We start from the raw sequence: 17,208 nt of genomic DNA, 5'->3' as shown, positions 1-17,208 counted from the left end.
ACTGTGGACAAGAGAGACACTGCATTGCTTCTGGTTTTTGCAGTATCATGCGCCATCGCAGGGTAATGCACGGTCACTCCACAGCTGGGTTCTAGATGTTCGGAGCAGTCCATTTGTGTAATGTTGATCATAATTTAGAATTACGGTTTCTATGTCTTGATCACTACTAATTATTGTTAACATCAGCATATGGTGAGTTCGGGGTCAGATGATAGACTTCTAACCTTGGGCAAAAATGACTTTTCCATACACTGGTCTATTTAGAGAATTTAGTCTGTCTTCTTGACTAGTGGAACATCCAAAATACACAAGTAGGTATTTATTGCACAACACAAAAAAATAATACATTTGCATCAGAGAATGATTTGCATTAACAAGTAATAATCTGGAGATTAAGATCATGGTGATATCTGCTTGCAGTGTCTTTAAAATGTGGAACATTACACCGAGCCAGAGATCACTTTACTAACGTAACCAAACATTCCAGTTTCATTCCTACTTTTATACTGAACGGTTCTCCTGAGGGTTTTGTTCATACATCATAGAGCCTGAGCTCATGACTCTTAATTTGTGCAACACTTATCTAATGTTAACATTTTAGCTTGAGAAATATACTAAATTAAAGGAAAGATATTTTCGAAACTTGTTTTAGAAAGAATGTTCTCACGTAGGTGGTTATTATCACTCGGCAAAGGACACGAAATGTACACAGCTTTTTGGTTGTAACTCTGTGATCTGTGGGATTATTAGAGGTTAGAATATGTGATTACAGCTTCAGAATAAAGATTGCTTACGAGTACTTTTGAAAGCGCCTTGCCTTAATGAAAAAGACGAGAATCATACTGTGTGCAGAAGGAGCACAGCATGGAATACCACTCCATCTCAAAAGAGACCCTTTGATGTGTGATGTTCTTTAATGAAACATCTCATGCCGCACATAGGGGGAGACCGAAAGAGCGAGATTGAGAAAGCCAGAGCAAAAGAGCGCTGACCTGTGTGTGCATGCAGGCAAGTGTGTGTGTGAGAGAGGGCAAACATCACATGCGTCGAGCACACAGCACTAAACTAGAGCACATTTCATAAAAGTAATATGACGGCTTGTTTATATTAATAATGGAGAGGAGCCAAATTGCACATAAGACTGCATAAGCAACTCAAAGTAAAAGGAAATTAAAAATAGTTTCCAAACAAATCTGTACGTCTATAGGCATCCTGCATCTACTGAAATAACAAACAAAAACCCTTTTTGTTTCTCCCACTAACTAGCATGAGCTTTACAACTGGAAGCTGTGGGTGAAAGCTTTTCACAGCCGGCTGGCTTCCAACAACTGCAGCATCATTCTAGTTTGTTTATGCACACCGGTGTGTGTGTGTCAGTGGGAGCTTTCAGTTTGATTTTTGTTTGCATTGTCATGGATTGCTAAATTCTTGCGGTCAGACCTAAAAGCTTTCATAGTTACTCAGTGTGTGTCTGTGTTTGTCGAGAATATAAAAGCATCCGACTTACAGAAATAACATTAAACCAACAAAAATGGACACTGGCGGTGAAACATAATAAAAATCCAGAGTCAGAATTAACTTAGTTGGAAAGGATTTATAGAGAGGAACAGGCTTTATGCTGGTAAAAGTTAAGGAGTGTGTGTCTTTGCAGAGAATGCATCTGCGAATCGGCTATCATGAGGTTGATTGCTCATCACGCTGGCACCTTCACGACCACATCAACGCGCACACACTCCAAAGATTACACACGCATGTGACAAGATTGTGGATAACACACTTTATCTCACACACACACACACACACACACCCTGACGTATTGTTACTGTGTTAAAACCCTTTTTTTCCATTAATGCAGTGGGAGCATCCCCCGATGGTCTGACTTTACAAACAAATGGGTCTAATGGGTCTAATGGGTCTAATTCAGGAGCCCCACAATAGATTGTCTTTAATACAGTTAACTGTGTGTAGATCTGGTTAATCCCAAGTGATGAGTCACCTGACGTAGTGGCCAGGGAGGAGCAGAGCTCAGAGCCACAGGTGCACCACAGCAGCGCGGAGACGCACCAAATCACTTAGCAACCACTTTGTCTTATTACCCAGAATCCACCGGGGTCCTGTTAGTGTATTAGCAGGGTATTCCGCTGGTTGCATTAGTGCTCCTGGCACATATCTTCTTCTACCTGGGTCAACGATGAAACGGGTGTGGGGGCCGTTACCCAAAGAGAGGGAAGATCTGTTTTCATGATTCTCTTTTCCTTTTCTTCTTTTGGCATTTTGTCAGTTCATAGGTGTGCTTCAGAGGCCTTTCTTCTTGGTCCCTCTCACCCAGCAGTATCTCCTCAGCTGTCTACACAGGGAGAAATCCTATTTGTGTTCTCATTCATGGCAGTACCGATTGTTTCGGCTAAGTCCGGCTCAGTCCGGTTCATTCGTTTCATCTGGCGGCTTGAGATCCTTTGGGCTTCAAAATCTTTCATCCTTAAAACTGAGGTTTCTACACGGCAGCATTGGCATATGATGTTATGGATTTGTAAAAGCTGCATCAGGCAATGTTGCACCGAGAGAGATAACTATCTCTTCACTAACAATAAACCATGCAATATAGCTCTATCTTCTCCTTGGCCTTTTTGCTTCCTTATGGCTGCTGATGGGAGCCCTCCCAGCTTGTTCTAACACCCCTTACTCTGCACTGAGAGGACATCCAGTAAGTTTTGTTTGACCAGAACACAATGAGGAGGGATGTGACCTCGGCGTTTGGGATTTCCAGTGATGTGATTTCCAGGAAAGTCGTTCCAAGAGCAAATCGCTCTCTCTTTTGCTGCTGCTGCTGCTGCTGCTACTGGGCAAACAGCCTGATCAACTGGCACTGGACACTGTAGGGGGGGGCAGAGAGTACACACAGACACATAGACATAAAAGAGAAGCACACAAGGCCTCAATTAGCCTGAATAACAAACCATCAACTTAATGACTGTGCACATTTCAATGAAGCTTTACTGTCAATGTGGCAGATGTAAAAGCAATGGAACTTGACGAGGAAACTTGTCAAAATCTGCACACAATCTTTGTGGTGTGTTAAGTATGAAGATCTGTAAAGAGAGAATACTTAACAGATGTTAGAGTACAGATTGGCCGGACGCATTATGGCACATCGTAATTTACAATACAAGTAAAAGCGTACAAGCTTGAAATGAGCTGTGAACAGAATAGGTGGCTATTATGATACAGTGTTGTCCCAATTACTGCTCGTCCCTGCTAAATGACGCCTGCATTTCTACAGCAACACCTGTTGTTTACTTGCGGGCTTCTTCAATGGCAGTAGAACTTGTAGCATGTTGCACCAATGTTCAATGTGAAGGATTTGTCTCCGGAATGCCATTCACAAAATTGATAAAAGTACCAAAAGTTAAATAGAAAACCCTGTATTTGTTGTTTGTTGGGATCAATCACTACGGCAGGTTGTGTCCCTTTTCCAAAGAAGTATTTCTCTCTTCCAATGTAAAATTCTTCCTTTTTCTCCGTTTCGCCTGGGATATTACCATTAATTATCCGAGCTGCACTCTGGCTGGCTCACTCCAAGAGCGATTAGCGCGGCGGAAGAGGCAGTAAAAGGACCGACTTCTACTTTAATTAAAGGGGAGTAGCCTTTTAACACGGGCAGGGCCGTTAAATTAGCAACATTACAGCTCCATGCATCATTGGCAAAGTACAATGGAGCATGAAATAAATGATGCGTCCAGGAGCGCCACACTGGCGCTATAGAGATCTGATATGGGAAGAAGCTGGAGTGTTGACAGGACCAGAATAATAAGGGGGGATTATTCCGCCAGGGTGCCAAGATGGGCCCGCATGGAACAATGATGGAGTCTCTCTACCACAGACTGTTGGACTGTCTGGAAAAGTAGAACCTTTTAACGCTAACTAATCAACGTTTTGTTCCTTTGATCCCAACGTGAAGGTAAAAAAATAAAAATGTGCCTGGTTCTGTACTAGTTGCCTGGTCAGGCTGCTGCGGATGATTAAAGAAACAGAGTAATCAATGACATATATATATATATACTTCCAAATGGTGCTATGCCAGCACAATGTGAATTAGGTTGCTTTCAAGCATAGAGAACACCGACTATTTCTACTCAGGCTTTAAGTCATGATACTTAGATACAAATTTAAACCGGAGATTACATCGGAAATACTGAGAAAAAGAAGAGTCTTTGTCTGATGCTACTGGCATGAGCCCGGCAAGTATTTCATTGCTTTTTTTCATTATACCTCTTCTACAATATTATGTAAACCGATTCAAAATTTGACGGTCGTCATTTCTGCCGAGAGAGAGACCGTGCCTGTCTTTATAGCCTCAGAAAGTTAATTTCTTGGTCACAGGCTTCATGAAAGGCAAAATAAGCTGGCACAGTGAAAAAGTGATTGAACCATGGCCGTCTTCAGCAGTCACGACTGACTGGTGGATGACTTTTTACGGCATCGTTTCTCCCGGTGCTGAGTGGAAACGATTGTTTGCTTGCTCCTCAGCTTTACTTTCCTTTAGTTTTTAGCTAGATAAAAACAAAGTGGAAAAAGAGGGTGCTTTAAATGACGACTATTGTGCGTTCAAAAGGTGATTGTGTGAATACCTGACTTGGATGGCAGCGTCAGGCAGGATCTCATCGTCTTTCTTCGGACTCTCCATCGGGTCCTCTATTGAAACCACGTCATTGTGCCGCGGCGGGAAAAAAAACGTCCTCACCCGGTGGACCTTGAGTGGTCAAACTGGGGAATACGAAATAGATGAAAGAGAGGAGGAGAGTTGACTCGATGGATGGACGAAGGAACAGATGTGTCCACAGCTGGTGGAAAGGTTAAGAACGCCACTCTCCAGAAGAACTTGGAAGAGTTTTATGTCAAACTTCTGGAGGCTTAGACGGTACACGTCTTTGTTTTTTAAGCTTTGACTCAAATGCATTTTGAATCTGAGTATTTTTTTTTCATGATTACTCCATTGCTGTTGTTTCCTTTAGGGTGCTTCAATCAAAGGGAAATAAAGAAAAACCACGCTGAACACAATTGCATTCAAGTGATGGTGAAGATGGAAGCCTTTTAAGAAAAGATTATTTTAGTGCCTGAGCTACAATTTAATGAATTAAGATCAATCTAAAAAAGCAAATCTATGATAAAAAATGATTTGTCTGCAAGATAAATTGACTGGGGCTCATTCAAAACTCAGACTCATCTTTTGTTTAATTTAGATATTTAAATTCATCACATTGACCATAAACTATTCTAATTGTAATCAAGCAACACAACTGAAAATGGGAAGAGATGCATTGGCCCATTTATTAGTGCTATTTACAGCTTTTTGGGGGACATATGTAGATCAGTTGAAAAAGTCTTCTTCTTTAGTTTACAGGCTCCCAGTTGTTGGGGTAACAATTTTCTTTTGTGGCAGATTTTATAAGGAAAAGAACTACACGTACTATCTATGCTCCCCATTAACAATAAAACAAAACCTCAACAGGCGTTAAAATGAAAAAGGAGGGAGGGAAAGAAGAAGTCAGATAAAATGGAGGTGTATAAGAAGTAATTTTGTCCCCTTTCATCTCACTCAGTGTCGTAGAAAGATTCAGCTCTGTCCAGCGCAGTTTCTTCTACTTCACGGGGCGCCACTTTCTCTCTATTGCCGACCCTCTTCTTCATCTCTTCTTCCTCCCTCCCTCCCCCTTTTCTCGCCTTCTCTCATCCCCAAAAGCGGAGTGACAGCCATTTACTTCACATCAGACCCACTTTATGACTGGAGCCGCTTTGCATTCATGCTGGACTGTCTGCCTGAAAGCCTTTCTGACAAGGCCATGAATACGCTTAGTGGCTTCTCACTCCTTGTATCTCCCCGCTTGGCTGGACAGTGATGCTGATATTAAGTGAACTCTGATGCACAGTCCCACTCACCGTACTTATATGACTACTTGTCTCTTTCTGTGTTACAAGTGAAGCAGCAAAGGCAGCCTTGAGCTACAGACGCATCGTGTCTTTTAAATAACACCCTGTGATCTCATTAGGCGGTTAATGATAATATCATTTGGTTTTCTCAATTACAGTGATCAGATATCTCCATGATGAAAGGCACGCAAGTTCATCTTAATTCATTTTGCACGGGAACTAAGCCAATCTTTTGGGAAGGCGTTGTGTGAAGTGGGACCAGACCAACAAGGGGCACATACAACATACAGTATGCTGCATAGAGTTAAATATATCTTCTTTATTGGAATTGAGAACAAAGTTTCTCCGGGAACTACACAGTGATTTGTTGGAAAAAAATCCCGTACATATTTTGGAGAAAGTCCAGGTTTATCATTTCTATAAAGGTTTGGTGATGCATTAGGCATTCATTTTCAGTGTGGTCCTGCAATCTCCCACATCCATGAGAACTGAGAGGAGGCACACAAACAGATCTTCTAACCCTCCCGGTCTTGGGCTTACATAAGGAATATGACTGGATTTGGATTTTTCTATTTGAGCATTTTACTACTTTCTAACATTATGAGATAAATAAGGCTGTTCAAGCAGTTGTATTAAGAAGGTGACTTACCTAAAAGTCTGCTGAGTTAACTCTAACAGGTGCCTCTTTCTTATCGTGTCTTTGGAGTAAAAGTATTTTTTGGGCCCATTTGACCTGATAATGCTGCTGGCTGAAAAGTACATTTTTTAATTACATCAGCAGTTTTTTTTACAACATTGTCATCCGTAAAATGCAAATTGCGTCTTATAGTTGATGGATACTGTTACTGTAGTAGTGCTTATTCTTAGTGAGTGTTGGAGTCATTCTCTTCATTAACATCATTACGTTTTTTCTTTCTAGTTATTATGTGGCTGTTGTGCTCATTTCATCTTTTACATCGTTTTGTTTCTTTTTGGGTCCTTGTAAAGCGCTTTGTGACTCATATTTCTGAAAAGTGCTGTATGGAAATATTTAATGACTTCCTCTTTTTGATTTTACCTGAACATTGGTTATTTCCTTCAGTCGTCTCGATGTAATGACCTTTTCATTGCAACCGTGGTATTCCAAGGACACACTTCAATGTAGTCATTTCTTTAATTGACTATATTTTCACTGTAAAAGCAGCAGTTTTGTGTGTACCATTTAGTTGGTCTAACTGCTTTCTACTGCGGTATTTTGTACATCTTAAAGATGTGAATAAATATATAATCATATCTCATTGATGTGCTTGTAATAATAAAAAAAGGGAAGGCAAAATTTTGACCTGATGATGTCAGTCTTAGCTCAAAGCACAATTTACCAAGGTGATGAAATTACATGCAGGTTCCTTGTAGATGGGATAAACTTCGTGAGGTCCTTGTTGAGGTAATAAGTACTAATCACCAGGCCTCCCCTGACTCTACTTGTGCTATCCTGAAAGCATTAGTCTGGTCTCCCCTACAGCACATCCCTGATGCAGCGATAACCGGTGCATCTCAGGACCAGGGTGGAAGTTATTTAAGATACGTGGGAAGGCACGAGGGCTAAGACATTTAAACTTAAGTGAACCAGAGTTTGGAAATTGAGCGGAGTCAGCAAATGGAGGTGCTAGCACAGCAAGTGGGCAAACGCCTGCCTTCTCCCCGCTCGTTTACAGTCTTAAAGCACTCAATTCATCTTTGCACACATTCGAGCAACTCCTGATAATGAGAACCGGATTCTGCAGCAAAGTGAAGGATGATATTTTATTAAATGGTTTTTGCTTTTTTGGGGGGATTCCCTCCCTCTCTGTTTTTGTTTTTGTTATCTGGGCAGAATACAGATCAAGTCATTTGGAAATATTATCTAATGCTTGACTCATACACTGTTACTTTAGTGGGGAATACCTTAAGAAGTCCTCCGTCGATAAATCATTCAACGTCTTCACTTCCTACCTGGTCTTCTTTGTCTGTGTGTCTTACCAGGTGTCCGAATGTCTAAAATGCTGACCATAAGTGATGCACCTGAAGATGTCAATGAGACATTCGTAACTGGCCACTCAACACACTTTTCAGTCTACTAAAAAGGAATTTATGCAGCCCATTTAATTAACTTGTTAATTCTGCTCATATAATTGGCTGCTCATATAAGTGCTGCAGAATGACAACCCCTAGCACGCAATCGTCTGTGATTCATATAAGAAATGTTCAGTTGTTGCTGTTTCTGATTTACTTCACTTTTTTCTTTTCACTGCAGTGTCAAATCCCGTTGAACAGACTTTGAGCTGCAGTGAATACTGTTATGTAATCAATTTACAATGCAAAGCAGTGCTGCAGCAAACCTGCCACATATGATTTAGTTTGGCATATTCTGCTCAGCTATAAACTTACTTGAACACGTCGGATGTGTACAAAATATGGATGGAGTCTGAGAAAACAGAAAAGCCATTCGAACCTTTGGGGTGCAGTGAAAACTTTAAAATAAAAAGAGCCAAAATGGAGATAAAATAGTTTGTCACTTCTTATTGTCACTAAAGCTCACTTTGATTATTCAAATGCCAAAGCATTTATTCACAAATATGAGTGCAGTCGTGGGGTTGCACTCATATAGACAGTTGTTTCAGATCAAAAACTGTCAAAAATATAAAATACAAAGAAATAATCCTAACTCATTTGTTTTCCCTGTTTATATATTTTAGTCTCTTGCCTTGGTGTGCCGAGTGGTGAACGTCCATCCAGTTGGGTATTTTCCATTTTTTCAGAGGTGCTGATTTTGAAATTACACTGTTTTCCAACAGTTTTCTTTTTTTTTACGAGTCCCTAAGTAAGGGTTTCTGGAATGTACAGCTGAGCGTCGTATAGTACTAAAATGCAATCAAGTTTGGCCATGAAAGGGGTCAACAGCTTCTAAAGAGAAGTTCATATACCTAGAAGACAGATGGTATTAACCTCAAGTTTGCTTGTTATGATTAAAATATTAAAGGTGGCCTCTGAATACCAGATAACAGACGCAACGGACAGACGCAACGCTCGCACTCTGCTCCTCTGAGATTAGCGGCGTCGGTGCCGTGTCAAAAGACACCGTGTCAGCCCAGCAGGGCTGCCAGTGCTCACAAAAATGCGTGCATGTACACAAAACAACAATATCCTACTTGGAAAGCAGTGACTAAAGCTCAATAGAATAAAAAACAACAAACAACAACAACAAATCCAACCGTGGACTGTAGGCTCCGCATTACTTGTTTCCAAATGAGTGTTTGCTTTCGGGGGATACGCTGGCTCATTTGCACAAAGCGGGAGAAGGGAGGGTGTCCTGCCCCATTGATTTAGCAGTTGTCTTGGCGAGATTTCCCTCACCAGGAAAAGGAGAAAAACGACAGAAAAACGAAAAACAGAAAATCGCAAAACAACCGGCGGGACTAGCGTGAGACAAACCACCTGTCACAGCGGGGGAAGCCAAACACACTGTGATTACTGTGGATTCTGTCACACATCACACGTGACATATCCATATTTACAAAGGAAACCCAGGCACACACCATAAGAAATCCAAGACAGCCAGGCCAGGAGAGAAAAATGTTGAATTCCACATCATGACACTAATTAGTGTGGGGAAATAAATAAAATAAACCCACAGACACAGCTTCTGCGCTGCTCTGATTTCACACACAGGGGCCCAGGAGTCAGTATTGGGTCGGCCCCCACAAGCTTGAGCTGCTGCTGTCGGAGGGTTGAGAGAATTGTAAATAATAATAATAATGATTCGTGAAACGTTAGCAAACAAGGAATTTACCTCAAAGTAAATGATGCACGGAGTCAAATTTGAAGTGCAGGTAGTTACAGCATCTGTTTTTACCTGCTTACATTTAGGTTTACTTGAGGCAAATAAAAGGGAATATTGTAGTGGGCTACGTGTAGCTAGCTAGCTAACGTTAGCTATTTTAAGTCCAGTAAGCAAGTTTGTTTGAAATGCAAGAAATAACCTTTGACATCTCTCCATTCTTTGCACAGATATGTCTCTATTTTTTTTCAAAACAATAAGAGATCTCGTCAGCCGCTACTCAGCCTATATTTGACTGACAGGGCTGGAGCAGCCGGTGTGATGGAGGTCAGTGGTCTACAAGTCTGGAAGGAAATATTACATTACATTACATGTCATTAAGCTGACGCTTTTATCCAAAGCGACTTACAATAAGTGCATTTCCACATAGAGATACAAACTCAGAAGAACAAGTAACAAGAAAGTACCATCTTCATCAAATAAGCAGTTTCAAAACATGTTATAGAAAAGGCATTTGTTGTTAGGCTTAGGCTACCACAAGGCGTAGCCTAAACTAGAATATTTCAGGATGTCTGAAACAATGGATATTCTCAAAACAGGCTCCCCAAAAGAAATCCTGCGCAGACACGCCGGCCCCAGTGGGGCAAAGCCCCTCACTTTCAATGTCATCAAGACGATGCGGGTGGGGTGGAGATTTGGAAATTAATAGGCAAAAAAAAATGTAAAAGTAAAAAAGGCACTGGAGGGGCGCTAAAATCAGTTTATATTTTCTCGTCGATAACTCATCAAGAATCTCATTTTGCCGTGCCGCTCGAGAAAAAAAGATGCAACTGAAAATAGACATAGTTAAAAATGAGGAGATGATTGTGTTTTTTTACATTCAGTCCAGCTCAGGTACCGCAGAATGTAAATCTCCCCCTGATTTGTGAGCAAGTGACTTCAAGGGAAAAGAACGACAGCGTGAGATGGTCTCATCTATTTTTTTTGTCTTTCCTCTCACACAGCACCCTTGAGATGCACTTATTTCACCACATCTCAGCAGTCTAGAAAGGGCTTCAAAAAAAAAAAAAGACAAACAAGCAGACACCGAGGCAACGCAATGAGAAATGGGTTTCCCGGGCAGATTAATTTGACACATTTCGAGTAATAACCCCACAGTCGTACCTTTGTCAGACTTTTCCTTCTCCTGTGACATCTCCCTCTGCACGTCTTTTGACGAGGGCTTGTGCTGACAAACGTGGCACCTGAAAAATATCAGAGTAACCTTGTTTTACATTCATGAAGCCAACAGGGCTGCAGTGACATTCAAGGTCTTAACCAGCTTAGATGACTCATTAGTAAATTCAGTCCACTTTAAAACAACTTCCATTTCGCTGAGTAGTATACAACCACAGAGGCCTTATGACGCACAGTCATATCTTTTTTTATGATAAAATAAGTTTTCAGAAAACATGGCATTTTACATTTTAAGCTCCTTTCGATTCTCATTACAAATGCAAACAATGGCGGCACAAAGCATCTAAAAACACAAACAAAGCACTTCTCCTACTTAAGCGCTTTTTGAATGGACTCCGTCTGAGCTCAGTCTACAATAAATCAGATTGGCTTCCTGACAACATAAACTATCCCATTTAAGCTCTGGCGGGTGCAATGCAGCCATTGAAATGCATCAGATAAGTTTGCACATTAAACCAGTGCTGAAAAGCTGCAGAAATGGATACCTGCGATGCTTTATTTACCCGGATCCACACTGAAGCTTGTCCCTGGGGTCCCCGATGTTGTTCTCAGCAGGGAGGAAAGAGATTGTGCCTTCATAGTAGTTGTGACTCAGAAAGGTTTTTACGCCTTGAACACAAACAGATTGCGGGCCACAAAATGCATGTCAATATTTATTATTATTTGTTGTGTTTAATTTACACCTAATTATAGTTCTTAAAGTGACATATCCGCATTATCTTTCTCTGCTAATTTCTCTATTTTCTCAAGGATGTTTAAAAAAATAAAAAAACAATACATTCAGAAATAAGCTGTAGTAAAAATAACAAACAATTTTACTTAAAATATTTTTTGTGTTGGTTAGCCCAGGGGCCTGATTAATAAAAAATGAAATAAATGCTAACTACTTAACATTAGGTTTTTAGCCCTGTCCTTGTGATGTGAGCAGACCACTGCTGTGCCTACATACAGCTTCATACATACAGCTAGCTAGTAGTCTAGTATATTATGACTTCACAATGGAAAAGTCTTACATATGTCACACTGGGGACATTTTCATTCACATATTATCCTGTACTTTTCAGGGTTTTTTTGGTTAATAGTTATCAGTGCAGTTGGCATCAGTAATTTAGCTCAGTTGTATAACTCCGATTTTAAGGTTTACGCGTTTATTGAAGGCTCCTTACACTGTGCGAGCGTTTAGCTTCACTGGCAAGAAACATCTTGGCGAGCTTTTCTGTGTTGTCGAGTCCTACTACTGAGCCACACAAATGCTTGTACCGAAACCCACAAGCTTTCGGCTGTGTGTTAGATTTATATCTTAATCCTCCAAAGTCTGGACCCGGAGCAGGACCAGACAGCTCGGGGGTAAGCTCAAGGTTACCTCACATTAAAAATACCCTGTGTAAGGTCAGTGAGCTACGAGGTCAGTGAGCTAAGAGTTTTGGGAAAAAGGTTAACATGTGTGGGTAGGCTTAGCCTGAAGAGTCACGCAAGTTTAGAAAATAATGGCCCTCATACCTGACAGGTCATATCTCGCAGGTCCCAGCCATCACTTTTTCTGGCTGAAACTGTAGCTAAGCAACGAGACAGAGTATCTAAGGAAGATGTCTTCGTGATGAACTGAACACACGTCCATCGGTTGGGAATCTCCTGTTAAGATGCACCAAGGGATAGAAAGCCGACTCTCCCAACATGCACATGAACAGGAAACTACAACCAGCTGCTGTACTAAAAGACTCAAAGGTTGTCTTAACAAACACATCATTGATAGCATGACATTTAAACGTTATGCCAACCTGCCATGTTAGGTGCTGCGAGTCTATTCATAATTTTACTCGCCCACTATGATGTGTAAAGCAGAAGTAACTGGATCATTGGTTCCCACTGGGGCAAAGCAGATGTAATCAGTGGAGCCTGTTGGATAAGAGACACACCATCACCATCGACCTTCTGTATCAACCAATAACAACACTTCAGCTGATGCTCAGCAGGTAAAGTGTTTACCGAGTCTACCATCCACCACCAAGTTTTGCCTGTTAGGAGGCTGACATTTGCTAGAAGAACTAAATACAAAGTTAAAAAGTCATTAGCCTGGCAATAAATATTTGGTCATTAGTTGCTAAAACAGATCAGACTCTTAAATTAATCTATAGTGTTTGAGAAATTACTAATTTCATCAGTGTGTAGTTTGGTTAGATCGACCAATGCAGTTTGTGCAGACCTATCCCAATATCAAATTGATACTAATACGATTTTCTTTTTGGAAAGGTACTTTTTTATTAATGGACTCTGCAGGGTCTATATAATCTACGGTAATGTTGGGAAACTACCGGTTGGTAAACCTGGAACTAATTCATTTCACATCTGTACAGGTCTAAATCCGATGGTTCTGTGGTAGAGCGACTGTCTTTCAAAGCTGCAACCTAGTACGAAGAAGCCAGTGGGAAGATTCTATTAAGCGGAAGTAAGGAGACGTCTCAGTCAAGTGAACTAATGGGAAAGCTGCAGGCCATGGGCAATCACCAACGCTCTTCAGCCAACAAATGACGGATAACATGCATCCCCTGCTGGAGAAAAATGTTGAGCTCAATATTAAATCTTTCAACTTGAGAGGTAATAAGGCTCCATCTCTTTTGCCTGTGCCACATGGCGTAACTTCAGACGTATCTGCCCAACTTGAAATGGACCTACCGCCACTGATAAAATACGCAGAGACAGCTTGGGAGGAAGGCAGAGAGGAGAGTAGCGAGCAAAATCTTACGGCTGATCTAGTGGCGTTTTGAGCTGGCTCAAGGAAACATGACAGAGAGCTCCGTCATTCAGTGGTGGAAACACAGATGAGTTCCCTCTGCCTTTCACCTGCGCGATCTGTGAATATCACTTATCTGGCTTTTGAATCTCCAGCCCTCCCTCCCGATGATTACATCCCAACAGCGCAAAAACATTGGTGACATAGGCTACTTGACTTGTTTAGCCCTAAGTTGCACAATGTTTTATCGCCCAGTCAATCAACCTGAGCCTGTTGGCAAATGCAGAAGTGAGATCATAAACACACAAAGCCTACCCTAGGTGGAGAAGTTCCACCTTTTATCTGTATTTCTCTCAAAATTGTCTTGCCATGTAACATCATCGTGGCAGTGAAATCCCCTTCATCTCAGCAACAACATTGGAGTCATGGTTGTTAGTGCTACCCCACAAAGTATATGTTTACTGTTCCCATCCCTGCTACGCTCATGTGTTTATAGCTGCATGTGCGGCTGTGTCTCTTAACGACAAGAGTAAACCCTTTCGAACCAGTCAAGAGGACCTATGAATAACATAAGGTCTATTTCTGTAATAAAAAAAGTCACTTGCAATGTTACAAGCAGTGCCAGCGGTGCGCCAGTATTTGAGAAAACTTCCAACAAAACGAACAATTTATGGATATGACAGCACGATGACAAGGCCATGAATGAGATCCCAACTCTTAGTTTGAACTGGCATTGAGGGTTTTAATATCTTACTCCTTACATCAATTTAACAGCAATTTTAAATAACAAATGTGGCTGCCTCTCAATGAGCATCAACACCTACTTTCTGCTGCAGATAACACACATTGGTGGTTTAGAACTTATTTCAACAGAACAGTGTATAGAAGGAATGAGTTCAAAGACTATACTGCTCATTGTAAAGAAGGAACACAATACATAAACACACACAAAAATACAAACACATATATAAACACATATACACATACATATGTGTGTCACGGTTTGGCTTCGCTTCCTGTTTTAGTTTGAAGTTTCATGTCTCTTGTGGTCCTGGGTTAACTTCACTTCCTGCCTTGTCTTGTGATTGCGTGATTGTCTCCACCTGTGTCCAATCACCTGCACCTCCCTTGTGTATTTAAGCCCTGTGTGCCTGTTGTCCCCTGTCGCGTCATTGTCTAAATGTCCCTCGTTGTTGGAGCACGTTTTGGTTTGTTTAAAGAATAAAGAGCACTTTGACTGGAAAAACTCTGCGCTTGAGTCCTCCCTGCATCCTGCTTCAGCTGCGAACGTGACAGAATGACGCGACCCCAGGAGGACTCAGCGGAGTTTTGGAGTGTTCGGGCCCCCGACTATCTGGAGGTGGGAAGTCCTTTTTGGCAGCGCGAGACGGACCTCGTTCTCGGGCCCAGAGGCTACCGAGAGATGTGCCTCGAGATTCGAGACCTCCTCAACCCGAGGAAAGGGAGCCCGGGGGGGGAGGAGACCTCGAACGCCCCAGTCCCGGCTCCTGTCCCGGCCCCCAGAGTCTCGCCTCCACCCGTTCCGGAACCCAGAGCCTCGCCTCCGCCTGTCCCGGCCCCCAGAGTCTCGTCTCCGCCCGTCCCGGCCCCCAGACGCCCGTCAGCGCCCGTGCCGGCCCCGAGACGCCCGTCAGCGCCCGTGCCGGCCCCGAGACGCCCGTCAGCGCCCGTTCCTGCGCCGAGACGCCCGTCAGCGCCCGTTCCTGCGCCGAGACGCCCGTCAGCGCCCGTTCCTGCGCCGAGACGCCCGTCAGCGCCCGTTCCTGCCCCGAGAACCCCGTCAGCGCCCGTTCCTGCCCCGAGAACCCCGTCAGCGCCCGTTCCTGCCCCGAGAACCCCGTCAGCGCCCGTTCCTGCCCCGAGAACCCCGTCAGCGCCCGTTCCTGCCCCGAGAACCACGCCCCCGGTCCCGGCCCCGCGGCGCCTGACCATGACTCTCGGGCCCAGAGGCTACCGAGAGATGTGCCTCGAGATTCGAGACCTCCTCAACCCGAGGAAAGGGAGCCCGGGGGGGGAGGAGACCTCGAACCCCCCAGTCCCGGCTCCTGTCCCGGCCCCCAGAGTCTCGCCTCCACCCGTTCCGGAACCCAGAGCCTCGCCTCCGCCTGTCCCGGCCCCCAGAGTCTCGTCTCCGCCCGTCCCGGCCCCGAGACGCCCGTCAGCGCCCGTGCCGGCCCCGAGACGCCAGTCAGCGCCCGTTCCTGCGCCGAGACGCCCGTCAGCGCCCGTTCCTGCGCCGAGACGCCCGTCAGCGCCCGTTCCTGCGCCGAGACGCCCGTCAGCGCCCGTTCCTGCGCCGAGACGCCCGTCAGCGCCCGTTCCTGCGCCGAGACGCCCGTCAGCGCCCGTTCCTGCCCCGAGAACCCCGTCAGCGCCCGTTCCTGCCCCGAGAACCCCGTCAGCGCCCGTTCCTGCCCCGAGAACCCCGTCAGCGCCCGTTCCTGCCCCGAGAACCACGCCCCCGGTCCCGGCCCCGCGGCGCCTGACCATGACCCCCCCTTCCCACCCTCTGGGGACCGTCTGGAATCCGGTCCTTGGAGGGGGATTGGGGTCAGGGCTCAGCCCGGTGATCCTCGCCACGACGACGGCGCACAGCTCGGCGCCCCGCGCCACGACGACGCCGGAGCCGCACAGCTCGGCGCCCCCCGCCACGACGACGCCGGAGCCGCACAGCTCGGCGCCCCACGCCACGACGACGCCGGAGCCGCACCGCCCGGCGCCCCCCGCCACGACGACGCCGGAGCCGCACCGCCCGGCGCCCCCCGAGACCCTGAAGCCCGGTCGCCGTAGCGGCCGGCCCCCCGAGACCCTGAAGCCCGGTCGCCGTAGCGGCCGGCCCCCCGAGACCCTGAAGCCCGGTCGCCGTAGCGGCCGGCCCCCCGAGACCCTGAAGTCTGGGCGCCGTGGCATCCCGGCCGGAGGGACCCGACCCCGTGCCGCCGACCCTTGGGGTCCCCTGGGCGGCCGGGGGTTGTTGGGTTCCCCGCCCTCCCTCCCTTGTCTGTTTTTCTAGGTTCCACCCTCCTTTAGGACCGTCTGGAATCCGGTCCTTAAGGGGGGGGTTCTGTCACGGTTTGGCTTCGCTTCCTGTTTTAGTTTGAAGTTTCATGTCTCTTGTGGTCCTGGGTTAACTTCACTTCCTGCCTTGTCTTGTGATTGCGTGATTGTCTCCACCTGTGTCCAATCACCTGCACCTCCCTTGTGTATTTAAGCCCTGTGTGCCTGTTGTCCCCTGTCGCGTCATTGTCTAAATGTCCCTCGTTGTTGGAGCACGTTTTGGTTTGTTTAAAGAATAAAGAGCACTTTGACTGGAAAAACTCTGCGCTTGAGTCCTCCCTGCATCCTGCTTCAGCTGCGAACGTGACAATGTGTATATGTGTTTATGTCCTCTCCTGGGACCATCACCTTATCGGGGTGGAGAGGTTTGCGTGTCCCAATGAACCTGAGGGCTGTGTTGCCTGGAGCCTGGTGCTCCTGCTAGTGTTACCCATGGCAA

At 44.8% G+C, this 17,208-nt stretch overlaps 1 long non-coding RNA gene across 1 annotated transcript; it reads right to left on the bottom strand.

Moving 5' to 3' along the window:
* Positions 1 to 1,487: 1,487 nt before the first annotated feature.
* On the bottom strand, positions 1,488 to 13,039 carry LOC119210293 (uncharacterized). The gene is made up of 4 exons (XR_005119646.2): positions 11,464 to 13,039; positions 10,889 to 10,968; positions 4,629 to 4,764; positions 1,488 to 2,873 (listed from the first exon to the last, which is right to left on the bottom strand). It is a non-coding gene; the product is annotated as an uncharacterized LOC119210293 (long non-coding RNA).
* Positions 13,040 to 17,208: the final 4,169 nt, after the last annotated feature.

Source organism: Pungitius pungitius, chromosome 2 (genome assembly GCF_949316345.1).
Source record: "Pungitius pungitius chromosome 2, fPunPun2.1, whole genome shotgun sequence".
Lineage (NCBI taxonomy): Eukaryota > Metazoa > Chordata > Actinopteri > Perciformes > Gasterosteidae > Pungitius > Pungitius pungitius.
This window is presented reverse-complemented; position numbering and strand designations above follow the sequence as displayed.